A 14417-nucleotide genomic window follows, 5' to 3' on the forward strand; every position below is an offset into this window, starting at 1 on the left:
ACCTCATCCTTCTGATACAGTGGTCTATAGCACACTCCCACCACGACATGACCCTGTTGCTCTCACCAATAAACTTAACCCAAAGACTCTTTCAGCAGGCTTTTCTCAGTTTCAGACTGGAGCTCTGAGCAATCATACGCTGTCTTTCATACAATGCAACTGCTCCACCTTTCCTCCCGTACCAGTCCTTCCTGAACAATTTATATCCATCCATTACAGTGCTCCAGTCATGTGAACTGCCCCACCAAGTTTCTATTATTCCAATCATAGTTCCTTGATTGTGCCAGGATTCCAATCCTTCCTGCTTGTTTCCCAGGCTCCTTGCGTTCATGTACATGCACGAACAGGGGATTCAGAACTTTGCCAAGTGAAAGCCAATGAAGTAGGATGCGGAAGAGAAGTTGCTGAAATAGTGATCTAATTTCTTAATGTAAAACAGTGAAGAGATATGCATTTAAAAGTATTCAAATATTTCCTTTTTCAGTTCCACCGGCATCCTCTTTCTCACCAGCTTCCTCCTACAGCTGGTTGAAAAAATAGAAAAAAGGAAAAAAAAAAGTGATATTCACAGGCCTTTTCTCCATTTTTTCCCTGAAAGTTGCTAAATTAATTTTTTCCCACAGCTTTCTCTTGGATTACTGCTCACAGCAAATGAGCAGCGAACTGCTAAGAAGGAAATTGAAATTCTTGTGGATTTGGTAGCTAGAACATTCAAAATATTTCACTGTACTGTTGCAAGTTCCCAGGATTTTTTCAGTAAATGCTGCTTTGTTTGCAATTCCATAGTTACTAACTTACATAGTCTCCATAAGGTGTTGCCACAAGGCTAGTTAATATCAACAACCATAAGTGGCATGCATAGTCTTGTAAATAATACATGTAGGGCAGCTCGGCCGCGGTTTGTCCCTCAGTGAGGCTGTGGGGTATCCCGCTGCCTCGCTACCAATAGTCTTAAGCCCGGCCCTAGGCCAGGGCGGGGCAACAACGCTGAGTCCAAAGGCTCAAGCCCTCAGACAGGGAGGGCGGCAATAGTCCCAAGCCCAGACCCAGGTCAGGGTGGGGCAACAAACACTGAGGCAATATGCTTAGGCCCTCAGGCAAGGCTGAGCAGCAATAGCAGGTTTCGGCCTCCTCAGGCCAAGGAAAAGGGGGAGTCTGCCACCCCTGGAAGGGTGGTAGGAGGGACACAGACCCTCCCACTCCACTGCGTCCCAGCCCGGGGCCCTAGCAGTGGCAGAGACTCGCTGCTGTCAGTGGGGATCCTGGCCGCAGCACACTGACATTGGCTCTGGCAGTGCTGCAGCCAGACTGGGGTTGGCTGTCCTCGGGCTACTTCCACTCTCCCCTTCGTCGGGTACCTGAGTCGTCGTAGCGTCACCAGCGGTCTCAAACACCATCGGCTCCTCTGGATAAGTGTTCGAGGGTGGGCTCTGCGGCTCCTCGGGGTAGCTGGCAAGAGGCAGGCTCGGCCCTTCCTCGGGTTACTGGGCACGGGGCCGGCTTGGCCATTCTCCTTGGGGTAGCGGGTGCGAGGCAGGCTCGGCCAGTCCTCCTCAGGGTAGTGGGCGCGGGGTAGTGGGCGCGAGGCAGGCTCGGCTGGCCAGGGGTGAACTCTGGCTGGCAGCAGCCGCAGACGTCGTCTGGTCCCGGCGGTGGCTGGACTCCTACTGAGCTCTGCAGATCAGCTTTTATACTTCCGGGTCTGTTCCGTGACCTCTGAGGGGCGGGCGCAGGACCCAGCAGCTCTGCCCACAGCGGGGTTGGGGAAGGTTTGTCCCTCAGCGGGGCATCCCACCGCCTCGCTACAACCCCCCCGCACACTCAAGGCTGGCTCCCGTCCTTTGGGGTCAGACCCATCCACTTCCCCCAGGCGGGACAAAAAGTCCGCGTTGGCATGGTCCTTTCCAGCCTTATGGCAAATGGTAAAAGCATACGGCTGTAGTGCCAGATACCACCGCGTGAGCCGCATATTATTGTTTTTCATTTGAGCCAGCCACCGAAGCGTGGCGTGGTCGGTGACAAGTATGAAGGGGGCCCCCAGGAGGTAATACCGCAGGGCATCACAGGCCCATTTTACCACCAAGGTCTCCTTCTCGATCACGGCGTAGTGCTGTTCTCACGGAAACAATTTCCGGCTAAGGTATATAACGCGATGTTCCTCACCGTCCATTTCCTGGGACAGGACTGCTCCCAGTCCCACCTCTGAGGCGTCCATTTGGAGGACGAACCCTCGGGAAAAGTCAGGACTGTACAAGACGGGTTCGCGGCAGAAGCAGTCCTTGAGGGCCCAGAAGGCACGGTCACACTCTGGGGTCCACTCCACCCGTCGGGGACTGGTTTTAGTCAGGAATCTCATTAAAGGGGTTGCGATGGAGGCGAAATTGGAGATGAACCTCCGGTAGTAGCCCGCCAGTCCAAGGAACTGGCGCACCTGACGCTTTGTAGTGAGGGGTGGACATGCGGCTAGGGCTTGGATCTTTCTCACGAGCAGCCTCACTTGGTCCCTTCCCAATAGTGTACCCCAGGTAGGTGGTCTCCTGCCACCCGATATGGCACTTCTTTGGATTGGCAGTCAATCCCGCGGCCCGTAGGGACTGCAGGACCGCCACCACTCGCTCCAGGTGGTTCTCCCAGCGGTCGCTGTAAATGACGACATTGTCCAGGTACGTGGCCACATACTCTTGATGAGAACGAAGGAGGTGATCCATGAGCCGCTGGAACATTGCAAGGGCCCCATGGAGACTGAAGGGCATGTGGGTGAACTGGTAGAGGCCCGAGGCTGTGGCAAATGCGGTCTTTTCCCATGACGCAGGGTCAAGGGGGATTTGCCAGTATCCCTTGCTTAGGTCGAGGGTCGTGAGGAAGCGGGCTTTGCCTAAATGATCCAGCAGCTCATCTACCCATGGCATCGGGTATGCGTCGAACTTCGAGATCGAGTTGACACGGCGGAAGTCAATGCAGAAGTGCTGGTGCCATCCGGTTTGGGAACCAGGACTACGGGGCTGTGCCATTCAGTGTGTGACAGTTCGATAATGCCGAGCTATAGCGTCGCCCGAACTTCCTCCTCGATGTCCTGCCACATCCGATAAGGTAAGGGTCTAGTTGCCTCTTGGATCACCACCCCCAGCTCAGTCTGGATGGTATGGTACTCGACGGTTGTGTAGCCTGGCTGGGCGGTGAACGTCCTACGGAATCCCTGCAGGAGGCATCCAGTCTGTTTTCGTTGCTCCTCCATTAGGGATTCCCTGAGCTGCGGTGTCGTGGGGTCCTCGGGTGGGGTAGCCCGGGGCCCTAACTCTGGCTCTGGTGGACAGGGATTGATCAGGAGACCTTCGCGTTCTCACCAGGGTTTCAAGAGGTTGATATGGTACCTCTGGGTCTTCTTCCGGCGGTCGGGCTGGTTAATCTCATAGGTGACTGGCCCGACCTTCTGAACCACCTCATAGGGCCCTGCCACCGGACCAGTAGCTTGGATTCATTGGAAGGCAAGAGAAGCAACACCTGGTCTCCGGGTTGGAACTCACGAGCCCGAGCCTTTCGGTTATAGGTCCAGGCCTGAGCTTCCTGCGCCGCCTTCAAATTCTCTCGGGCGAGCGTTCCAGCTCGGGTGAAACGGCCCTGAAGGTGGAGGACATACTGTAGAAAGCCCTGAGTGGGTGATGAGGTCTGCACTCAGGGCTCCCTCATGAGGTCCAGGAGCCCCCTCGGACGCCGGCCATACAACAACTTGAAGGGGGAGAATTTGGTGGAGGCTTGGGGTACTTCACGGACGGCCAGGAGTAGCAGGGGGGAATCAACTGGTCCCATCGGCACAGGTCCTCAGGAGAAAACTTGCACAGCATGTCTTTCAGGGTGTGGTTGAACCGCTCCACCAGGCTGTCGGTTTGCGGGTGGTACACTGAGGTGCGCAGCTGCTTAATCTTGAGGAGTTCACAGACCTGCTGCAGCAACTGGGAGGTAAAATTGGTACCCTGGTCGGAAAGGATTTCCCAGGGCAGGCCCACGCGGGCAAAGACTTGACCAGTTCATCAGCAATGGTCCTCGCTGTGTTGCTCCGGAGCGGGACAGCTTCGGGGAAGCGGGTGGCATAGTTCATGATGACCAGGATATAAAGAAACCTGGCCCAGCTTCTCAGGAGGGGTCCCACCAAGTCCATCGCCACCCGCTCAAATGGCGTCTCCACGATGGGCATGGGTATTGGGGGGGCCGGGGCCGTCCGTGAGAGAGCACCCAGCTGGCACTCCGGACAGGAGCTACAATAGTTCCGCACCTCCTGGTGCACCCCGGGCCAGAAAAACCGGGACAGAATTCGGGCGAAGGTGTTTTCCTGGCCTAAGTGCCCGGTCGCTGGGACATCGTGGGCAAGCTTCATTACCGCTCGTCGGTGGCACCGAGGCACCAACAGTTGTGTCTGGACCTCCCTGGTGTGGGTATCTCAATCCACCCGATAGAGGTGGTCACGACGTAGCTCGAAATGGGGCCAGCTCTTAGCCCAGGTTGGATCAATCAGGGCGCCGTCGACTGCCACGAGCTGTTCATACGCCTGGCCCAGGGTGGGGTCCTCCCTCTGGTCCCGGCAGAAGTCTGTGTCAATCATGGGGTTGTCAGTGGCCGTCGGCAAGGGGTCATCCAACGCGCCGTCCTGGCTCTTCGACCCCTCCTCAGCCTCCTCTGTCGGGTCCTTGGGGCAGTCCCCTTCCAAGGCGGGGGTGACCTCAGGGCTTTCCTGCATCTGTGCCCTCAGGATGCCTGGAAACTCTGGCCAGTCCCACCCCAAGATCACAGGGTAGGCGAGTCGTGGGGCCAGGCCGACCACGATGGTTCGTGTGACTCCATCGACGGTAAGGGGGACTTGGGCACTGGCGTAAGGTCGAACGTCGCCATGAATACACTGTAACCAGATAGTTCCCAGGCGGGGGTCTTCCGGGAAACCATGACTTTGGAGGATGAGAGTCTGCCCACAGCCAGAGTCAACCAGGGCCCGCGTCTGGCAGTCCCCGACAACTACGGGCACAGTGACTTTGGCAGCCTGCGGGAGTTGGGCACGGTTTTCTCCGGTGCAGACGTGCCCAAAGCTGCAATCCATCTCCGTGTGGTCCCGTTGGAGGTGCCCATGTTTCCCACAAGAGAAACAGGGCCCAATTTTGGATCATCCAGGTCGGGTCAAACCACCCTTCAGGCTTGTAGCGGGACTCCGCGAGGCGCGGCCAGTCCCGGTCTCGGGGCCGGTAGAAGTTTGCCGAGGGGGACCCTCGTGATGCCTAGACCTGGGTTCCTGACTCCGCGGGGGCGCCCATGGTACAGCCCGGGTGTTCACCCGTCTTTCGAGATTGGGGCGCTCGAGCCCTGGACGGTGACCCCGCATATCTGGCCCGACCGGGGTTTCCACCGCAAAGAAGTTCTTCATGAGGGTGACAGCGGCCACTGCCGTCAGGGGCCGGTGACAGAGGACCCAAGCCCTTCCCCTCGACGGGAGGATGTGGAGGAACTGCTCCAAGACAATTTGTTCCATGAACTCTTCGGGGTTCTGCATGTCGGGCTGTAGCCACCTCTTACCTAGGTCTCTCAGCTCCTGAGCCACCAACCGGGGGCTGGCGCCCGCGTCGTAGACCAGACTCTGGAACCGCTGCCAGAAGGTTTCCGGGCTGACATCTAAGGTGTCCAAAATTGCTGCCTTCACCCAGGTATAGTCCCTGGCATCCTCCATGGATAGACCCCGGTATGCTGTTTGCGCTGTCCCCATCAAGTCTGGGGCCAGGAGGGTGGCCCACTGGTCAGGGGCCCACCCGGCAACCTGAGCCACCCTTTTGAAAGTCACGAAAAAGGCCTCGGGGTCATCCAGTGGGCCCATCTTAGTCAGTCTTATGGGCGGGGTTAGCCGAGGGGTCCCGTCTGTACCTCCCGGCTGGAGGGCTGGGGGCCGGGGCAGCGCCATCGCTAGCTGCTGCAGGCATTGTCGCTGGAACTCTTGGTTCTGGGTCGTCAGGTCCTGGATCAGCTGCTGCTGTTGTGCTCCCAGCTGCTCGACCAGCTGTTGTTGCTGCTGGGGCTGGGCGGCCTGTTGCTGCTGCTGCTGCTGCAGCTGGGCCACCTGCTGTCGCTCCTGGCTCTCTGTTAGAAAGGTGAAGAGCTTGGCCAAGTCCATGTCTCCTGTGGGGGTTCGCTCTCTCCCAGACCCCTTCTCACAGGGGTCAAGGGCTCGTGCCCACATTCTGGGCAGAGTCTCCACTTCTGGTACCACGTGTAGGGCGGCTCGGCCGCGGTTTGTCCCTCAGCGGGGCTGTAGGGTATCCCGCTGCCTCGCTACCAATAGTCTTAAGCCCAGTCCTAGGCCAGAGCAGGGCAACAAACGCTGAGTCCGAAGGCTCAGGCCCTCAGGCAGGGAGGGCGGCTATAGTCCCAAGCCCAGCCCCAGATCAGGGCGCGGCAACAAACACTGAGGCAATATGCTCAGGCCCTCAGGCAGGGCTGAGCAGCAGTAGCCTTAAACCCAACCCTAGGTCAGGGTGGGGCAACAAACACTGAATCAATATGCTCAGGTCCTCAGGCAGCGCTGAGCAGCAACAGTCTTAAGCCTAGCCCTAGGTCAGGGCGGGGCAACAAACACTGAATCAATATGCTCAGGTCCTCAGGCAGCGCTGAGCAGCAATAGTAGGTTTCGGCCTCCTCAGACCAGGAAAAAGGGGGAGTCTGCCACCCCTGGAGGGGTGGCAGGGGAGACGCAGGCCCTCCCACTCCACTGCATCCCACACCATGGCTCTAGCAGCGGCAGAGACTCGCTGCTGTCAGTGGGGATCCTGGCCACAACACACTGACATTGGCTCTGGCAGTGCTGCAGCCAGACTGGGGTCGGCTGCCCCCGGGCTACTTCCACTCTCCCCCTCGTCAGGTACCTGAGTCGTCGTAGCGTCACCAGCAGCCTCAAACACCATCGGCTCCTTTGGGTAAGTGTTCGAGGGTGGGCTCAGCGGCTCCTCGGGTAGCTGGCAAGAGGCAGGCTCGGCCCTTCTTCGGGGTAGCTGGCAAGAGGCAGGCTTGGCCCTTTCTCCTCGGGGTAGCAGGCACGAGGCAGGCTCGGCTGGCCGGGGGTGAGCTCCAGCTGGCAGCGGCCGCAGACGTCTGGTCCCAGTGGTGGCTGGGCTCCTACTGAGCTCTGCAGGTCAGCTTTTATACTTCCGGGTCTGCACCGTGACCTCTGAGGGGCGGGCACAGGACCCAGCGGCTTTGCCCACAGCGGGGTTGGGGAAGGTTTGTCCCTCAGTGGGGCTGTGAGGTATCCCACCGCCTCGCTACACACAATGTAAATATACAGAGCCTCATAAGGCACACAAAACCCACCACATTAATGGGAAAAAGAGTTACATCTGTCTATGCTTCAATTAAAATCCCTGGAGGAATTAAAACTGATTTGAGGAAAAATTTTGTGTTTCTGTTATATTTATTTTTATAGTGTTATCCTTATTGAAATAATCATCCAGTCTTATTTCAGCATTGCATGTGACGTTACTGGAGATGCCCCCATGATAGCAACCAGCCAGACACAGGTCACATAAACTGCAGAACATTTCCAGCCTGATAAATCAATGTTTTTTTCTTGCTCATGTATAACTGGGGCCAGATCCAAATAACTGGAAAACCTCCCACTGACTTTAGTGCAAATTGGATTAGGTTTGTTAAAGCTCCCAGATAGATTTAATTTGAAATGGGCGTGCACAGGATTAACATTTGGCAGCTCTTGGAGGTGCACTTTCTTCCTCCCCTGCAGCCAGAGGAGCTGGATCTCCCCCATCAGCCCCAGAGCCAGAGGAGCTACCATCTGCCACCCCAGCCAGTCCGGAGGAGCTCGCTCTTCCTGCCCCGGCCCCGGAGGAGTTATGTGCCTCCACTGACTGGAGGGGCTGGTGCCCCTGCTTGCACTCCCATCCCACACACATCCCTGATTTGAAAGTAAGGTCATGGGGGGAGGGATAGCTCAGTGGTTTGAGCATTGGCCTGCTAAACCCAGGGTTGTAACTTCAATCCTTGAGGGGGCCACTTAGAGATCTAGGGCAAAAATCAGTACTTGGTCCTGCTAGTGAAGGCAGGGCGCTGGACTCAATGACCTTTCAAGGTCCCTTCCAGTTCTAGGAGATTGGTATATCTCCAATTATTATTTTATGTGGAAATAGCCAGTTATCTTTCTAATAACACCTTGTCTGCCCACTGTGAATATTATGACTAATGCCCATTGCATTGTGTCTACACAGCAAATGGTATTGTATAGCATATGAATGGTATACACTGATGATCTGAACATTAAATTGTCAATTAATTTTTTTTTCAGTTTGTAAGATATCTGATATCCTCATGTAATGGTTTGTAGGGTCCAAACACCATCTGTAATCTAGACCTTTGATGGGTTGCTGGCTTTTGTGTGTGTGTTGAATAGGCTGATGATGAATGTCAGTCTTTTAGTGCTATTTATTATGTTTAATATACTCAGAATAATATTGTAATAAAGCATATCTATAATTCTCAAATATGCTTTTACGTGCATCAATAGCAGCAGATTTAAGTGTGACAACCAGCGCATAGAACACCTACTATGTAAGGAATATACAGCAGAACGTCAAAGATATGAACACCAGAGTTATGGGCTGACCGGTCAACCAGATACCAAGCAAAACTGGAAATAACCAATTAGACAGCAGCAGAGAGCTCCCACCTCCCAAAAAGCAAATAGGATACTGTGCCTGTATTGCATCTTAAAGGTAGGCACATCTGGGATGCCTGTCCCCACACCTCCACCGCCACCTCAACGCACGGGGCAGCCACTTACAGCAAGATGCTGGGGCTGCCAGTCCAAGGCAGTCAGAGCCAATCAGCAGAGCAGGAGCAGTACTTGAATCTACACTGCTTTCACCCCTCCCCCACCCAGAGGGGGGTGCACTGTTTTTACCCCCTTCCCCAGGAAGGGAACATGCTGTTTTCTCTCTACCTGGCCTGGAGTGTCGACTGCTGGATCTGGAGCCCAAACTGTGCTTTGTTCAGTTACCAACATTTCAGAGTTATGGAAAACCTCCATTCCCGAGGTGTCCGTAACTCTGAGGTTCTACTGTAGCCAACAATGAAGTAGCATTGAAGGGAACACTTCAAATTTCACACAAAACCCCATATAGTCACTTAGGAATCATCTACAAAAAGGTAACAAGACAGTAATTTGTCATTCAGATACATGTAGCGTAACTGCATCAATAGATACTTTAGTTTTCATTTTGCTTATACCATTATACTTTCCTTACAATGTCTATGTTTATATTGATAATGCCTTTGTACCCATTTTTCTTTAATGGTACCTATGGAGCTTCCTTGCAGTTCCCTTGCTAACTTTGTAAATATGGGAACTGGTCCAACCTTTCTTACAAGAAAAAGTGATCAGTAGAATATTCCATCAGTTGCAAATGAAGATTTTAGATCAATAAATAACAACTTAACCCACCACAACTGTTTTCTGTTGCTAGGGATTTGATTAATTACATTCTTCATGATGCTATAATTATGTCTGATTCAGAGTTTACAGTGCATTCAATTAATTTTCAGTCAAGAGAGCTTGACAAAAGCTTAGAATCAAAAGAGCAGTTACAGTCTGACACACATTTCTCTAGTGAGGTTGTAAGACCAATGTTTAATGCTGGCACTAAAATTTTAGGCCAGGTTTTTAAAAATAGGAGCCTAAAGTAAAGTCCTGTAGACATTAATGGGAGCTGTTGAGTGCTGAGGTCTTATGAAAATCTGTGATTTTTAAAAACCTGGCCTAAAGTTTTTTTGCCAGCATTAAACGTTGGTCTTACAACCCCACTAGAGAAATGTGTGTTAGCACCACAATGCCTAAGTTTTAGGCACTAGAAAATCACTAGAACAATACTGCAATCCATAATGCCTGAGTTAGCAGCCTAGGCTTCCTATACAATGTATGAGGAGAGACAGGCATCTTAAAATGAGGTCCACAAAAGCCAGCATTCTAGGTGAAGCTAACCAATAGTAGATGCTGATGCAAGGAGTGTGTCCTAAGTTCTTCCTCTCTCTCAGACTTAAACCCGTAAAGTTGGGCTGCAGGGAGGGACCGCTCTCTCTCCGCTAGCAATCCAAAATTGGAAACCCATCTCCCAGGCTGAGGCAGCTTGGGTGCTTAAGTTGTTTTTTGAGAGAATGTTAGGCACCTATGATTTCCCCAAACAAAGCAGCCAGAGGAGAAGTGAAAGCAGTGCATATCCCAGCACTGCTCCTGCTCTGCTGGCTGGCTCTGGCCGCCTTGGGCTGGCAGGAAGCATCTTGCTGTAACTGTCTGCCATGCATGTGAGGATGAGGTTGGGGACAGGCAGCCCAGATGTGCCTACCCTTAAGAGGCAATACAGCACAGTTCAGTATTTATTTATTTTTTTTAGTCTCTGCTGCTGCCTGATTGGCTAATTCTGGTTTCATTTGTTGTCCAGTTGACTGGTCAGTCCATAACTCTGGTGTTTGTATTTTTGAGGTTCTACTATATGCTCTATCACAAGTGGAAGTTATCTTTCAGAAAGACATCCAATCTTGATTTCAAGGGTGAAGGCTTGACTACACTGTAGTCAATGGACGTTTTGCCATTAACTTTAGTGAGGCCAGAATTTCACTCAAAGTGTTCAAATGATGGAGAATCCACCACATCTCTTGGTAAATTGTTCTAATGGTTAAAAATTTTACTCATTGTTAAAATTTGCACCTTGTTTCCAGTCTGAATTTGTCTTAGGTTCAACTTCCGGTATTGAATATTGTCCTTATAGACTAACAGACAAAGAACCTCCTACCATTAAATCTTTACTTTATTTGTACTGATAGACTGTGCTCAGCTTCCCTGAACCTTATCTTGTATAAGGTAGATAGACTTAAAAAGCTCAGTCTGTCAGTGTAAGTCATGTTTTCCATACTTCAAATCATTCTTGTAACTTTTCAGAATCTTTTAAGTTTGTCTACATCCTTTCTGAAATGTGGATACAAGAACTGGTCACAGCATTCCTAATGCTGTCTTACTAATGCTGTATGCAGAGGTAATACTACCACCTTATTTCTACTAGTCATTTCTCTGGTTACATATCCAAGGATTGCATTAGTCTTCCTGGCCACAGCTGTAAGGATAAGGCCTTTTCCTGTAGCCACATTGTATGGTCTGAGGCATTTGTCTGAAGCCATGTTAGGATAGCAGCAGCCATGAGCCAGGAAGCAGAAAGTCACATCCTCACATTCCATCTAAATTACATTAAAACGATGTACTATCGGGCGGATAAGAAGGCGACCCTGTCCTAATAGTACCCATCACCACCAGATAAAGAAATAGATCTTAAGATGGTTAAAGAAAACTTTGTTTGATGGCATTCTGCCTGGCAAGAAATCACTCAAATTGTGGTTGTGAAATCCCTACTTCTTTATTGTTTAGCCTTTATGGTCCCTACTTCTCTATTGTTTACTTGTATGGTCTCTGTCTGGTTCTTTGATTGTTTCTGTCTGTTGCAAATAATTTTGCTAGGTGTAAATCAATTAAGGTGTGGGGTATGATTGGTTAAAAATTTGTTTTATAAAATGTTAGGATTGGTTAGAAAATTGTTTAGTAAAATGATTGGTTATGGTACAGCTAAGCAGAACTCAAGTTTCACTATATAAACTGTGACCCAAAAGGAAGTTCTCTGGAACCAACTCCAGGATACAGCCCCAAGATCAGAACTTACCAGACCTCAACACGCTGCTAACGACACCATGCAGAATCTGGAGTTCCCCAGCTGACCTGATCCTGACTGGCCATCAAGAAAAGTTCATCTGCCTTATTGGGAGTTGTGAGCATTGTATGCTTAGTGTGTGCATTCTGTTTTGGTGATTGTTAATAAATAGAGGTTAAGTACGATATTACTGTGTAAGGCTCTTTAACTGGTAAAAGACTCCACAAACGCGTAAGGTTATGCCCTGAGCCCTAGGAACAGGGTAAGGGTGGGTGCCCCTAGAGCGTGTGAGTAACAGAGAATTTTGTGCAGGTAACACAGCATTGTAGTTAGAGCTCATGTTCAGTTGGTTATCCATCATGATACATCCCTAGAGTCCTTTGCAGAGTCACTGCTTTCCGGGATAGTTCCCCATCCTGTAAGTGTAATCATCATTTTTTGTTCTGAGATGCATGATTTTGCATTTGACAGTATTAAAATATGTAGTGTTTGAATAAGCCCAGTTTACTATGTGATTAATTACTCTGACCTCTCATTATTTATCTCTCTACCAATCTGATTCTTTTGCAAACTTTACCAATAATTATATATTTCTTCCAGATCACTGATAAAGATATTGGATGATATTATTTATTATATGTATGTATTACCGTAGTGCCTAGGACACCTACTCATGGACCAGGACTCCACTGTGTTGTACAAATACAGAACAGAAAGATTTTTTTTTGCCTCAAACAACTTACAATCTAAGTATAAAACAAGACACAACAGATAAGATATAGATAGAAGGGGGAGCACTAGGAAACAATGAGACAGTACTGGTCAGCATGATAAGCAGTGGTCTCTGCACACTAGCAATCTGATCAGAGGCAAGCATCAATAGCTTGACAGTGAATGCGAGATGATAGGTACGGTGGGGATTAGTTGTAAAGGCCCTTAAAAGTGAATACAAACAGCTTATATTTGATGCAATGCAGACAGGAAGCCTGTGGAACAATTAAAAGAGAGGGGTAACATGGTCAAAGGGATGGGCTAGAAAAGTGATGTTTGCAGGACGGACTGAATGGGCATACCACTCCATTGACACAGGTAATGCTCACCCAATTAGAACCCCACCCTACCGGGTGTCTCCTCATGCCCAAGCTGCTATAGAACGGGAGATCCAAAACATGCTACAGATGGGTATAATACGCTCATCTACCAGCGCATGGGCATCTCCAGTGGTTCTGGTATCCAAACCAGATGGGGAAATACGCTTTTGCGTCGACTACTGTAAGCTAAATGCGGTAACTCATCCAGACAACTATCCAATGCCACGCACCGATGAGCTATTGGAGAAGTTGGGACGTGCCCAATTCATATCTACAATAGACTTAACCAAGGGGTACTGGCAAGCACCGCTAGATAAACCTACCAAGGAAAGGTCAGCATTCATCACCCATGCGGGGGTGTATGAATTTAATATACTTCCTTTCAGGCTGCAAAATGCACCTGCCACCTTCCAGAGGCTGGTAGATGGTCTACTAGCAGGACTGGCCGAATATGCAGTTGCCTATCTCGATGATGTGACCATCTTTTCTGACTCCTGGCCCGAACATCTAGAACACCTGGAAAAGGTCTTTGAGCGCATCAGGCAGGCTGGACTAACTGTTAAGGCCAAAAAGTGTCAAACAGGTCAAAACAGAGTGACTTACCTGGGACACCAGGTGGGTCGAGGAACCATAAACCCCCTACAGGCCAAGGTGGATGCTATCCAAAAGTGGCCTGTCCCAAAGTCCAAGAAACAGGTCCAATCCTTCCTAGGCTTGGCTGGGTACTACAGGCGATTTGTACCACACTATAGCCAAATCGCTGCCCCACTGACCGACCTGACCAAAAAGACCCAGCCAAATGCAGTTAAGTGGACTGATGAGTGTCAAAAGGCCTTTACCCGACTTAAGGCGAGCGTGTTATAGGAGCAGTTCTCATGCAGGAAGGACCAGATCACAACTTCCATCCTATTGTGTTTCTCAGCAAGAAACTGTCTGAGAGGGAAAGTCACTGGTCAGTCAGTGAAAAGGAATGCTACGCCATTGTGTACGCCCTGGAAAAGCTACGCCCATACGTTTGGGGACGGCAGTTCCAGCTACAAACTGACCATGCTGCGCTAAAGTGGCTTCATACTGCCAAGGGGAACAACAAAAAACTTCTTCGATGGAGTTTAGCTCTCCAAGATTTTGATTTTGAAATTCAACACGTTTCAGGAGCTTCTAACAAAGTAGCTGATGCACTCTCCCGTGGAAGTTTCCCAGAATCCACTGGTTAAAAATTGTCCTTAAAATGTAGAAGTCTTGTAGTTTAAATACGTATTAGTATGTGTAAAGGTGCATGTGTTGTATTAATCTGTTAATTCTAAAGTTCTAGGAAGAAATCACCGCCAGTGAGGTTCCCCACTATCTGCGATTTGGGGGGCGTGTCATAAACAGATAGTTAAAGGTTAATGTCTCTTTTACCTGTAAAGGGTTAACAAACAGGGACCCAAACACCTGACCAGAGGACCAATCAGGAAACAAGATACTTTCAAATCTAGGTGGAGGGAAGCCTTTGTTTGTGGGTTTTGGGTTTGTGCGTTGTTCTCTCTGGGTCCTGGACGGGACTAGAGGTGCAACCAGGTTTCTGCCAATCTCCCTGCTACAGTCTCTTATCTATTCA

The sequence above is a fragment of the Gopherus evgoodei genome, chromosome 2 (assembly GCF_007399415.2).
Source record: "Gopherus evgoodei ecotype Sinaloan lineage chromosome 2, rGopEvg1_v1.p, whole genome shotgun sequence".
NCBI classification, from domain to species: Eukaryota; Metazoa; Chordata; order Testudines; family Testudinidae; genus Gopherus; species Gopherus evgoodei.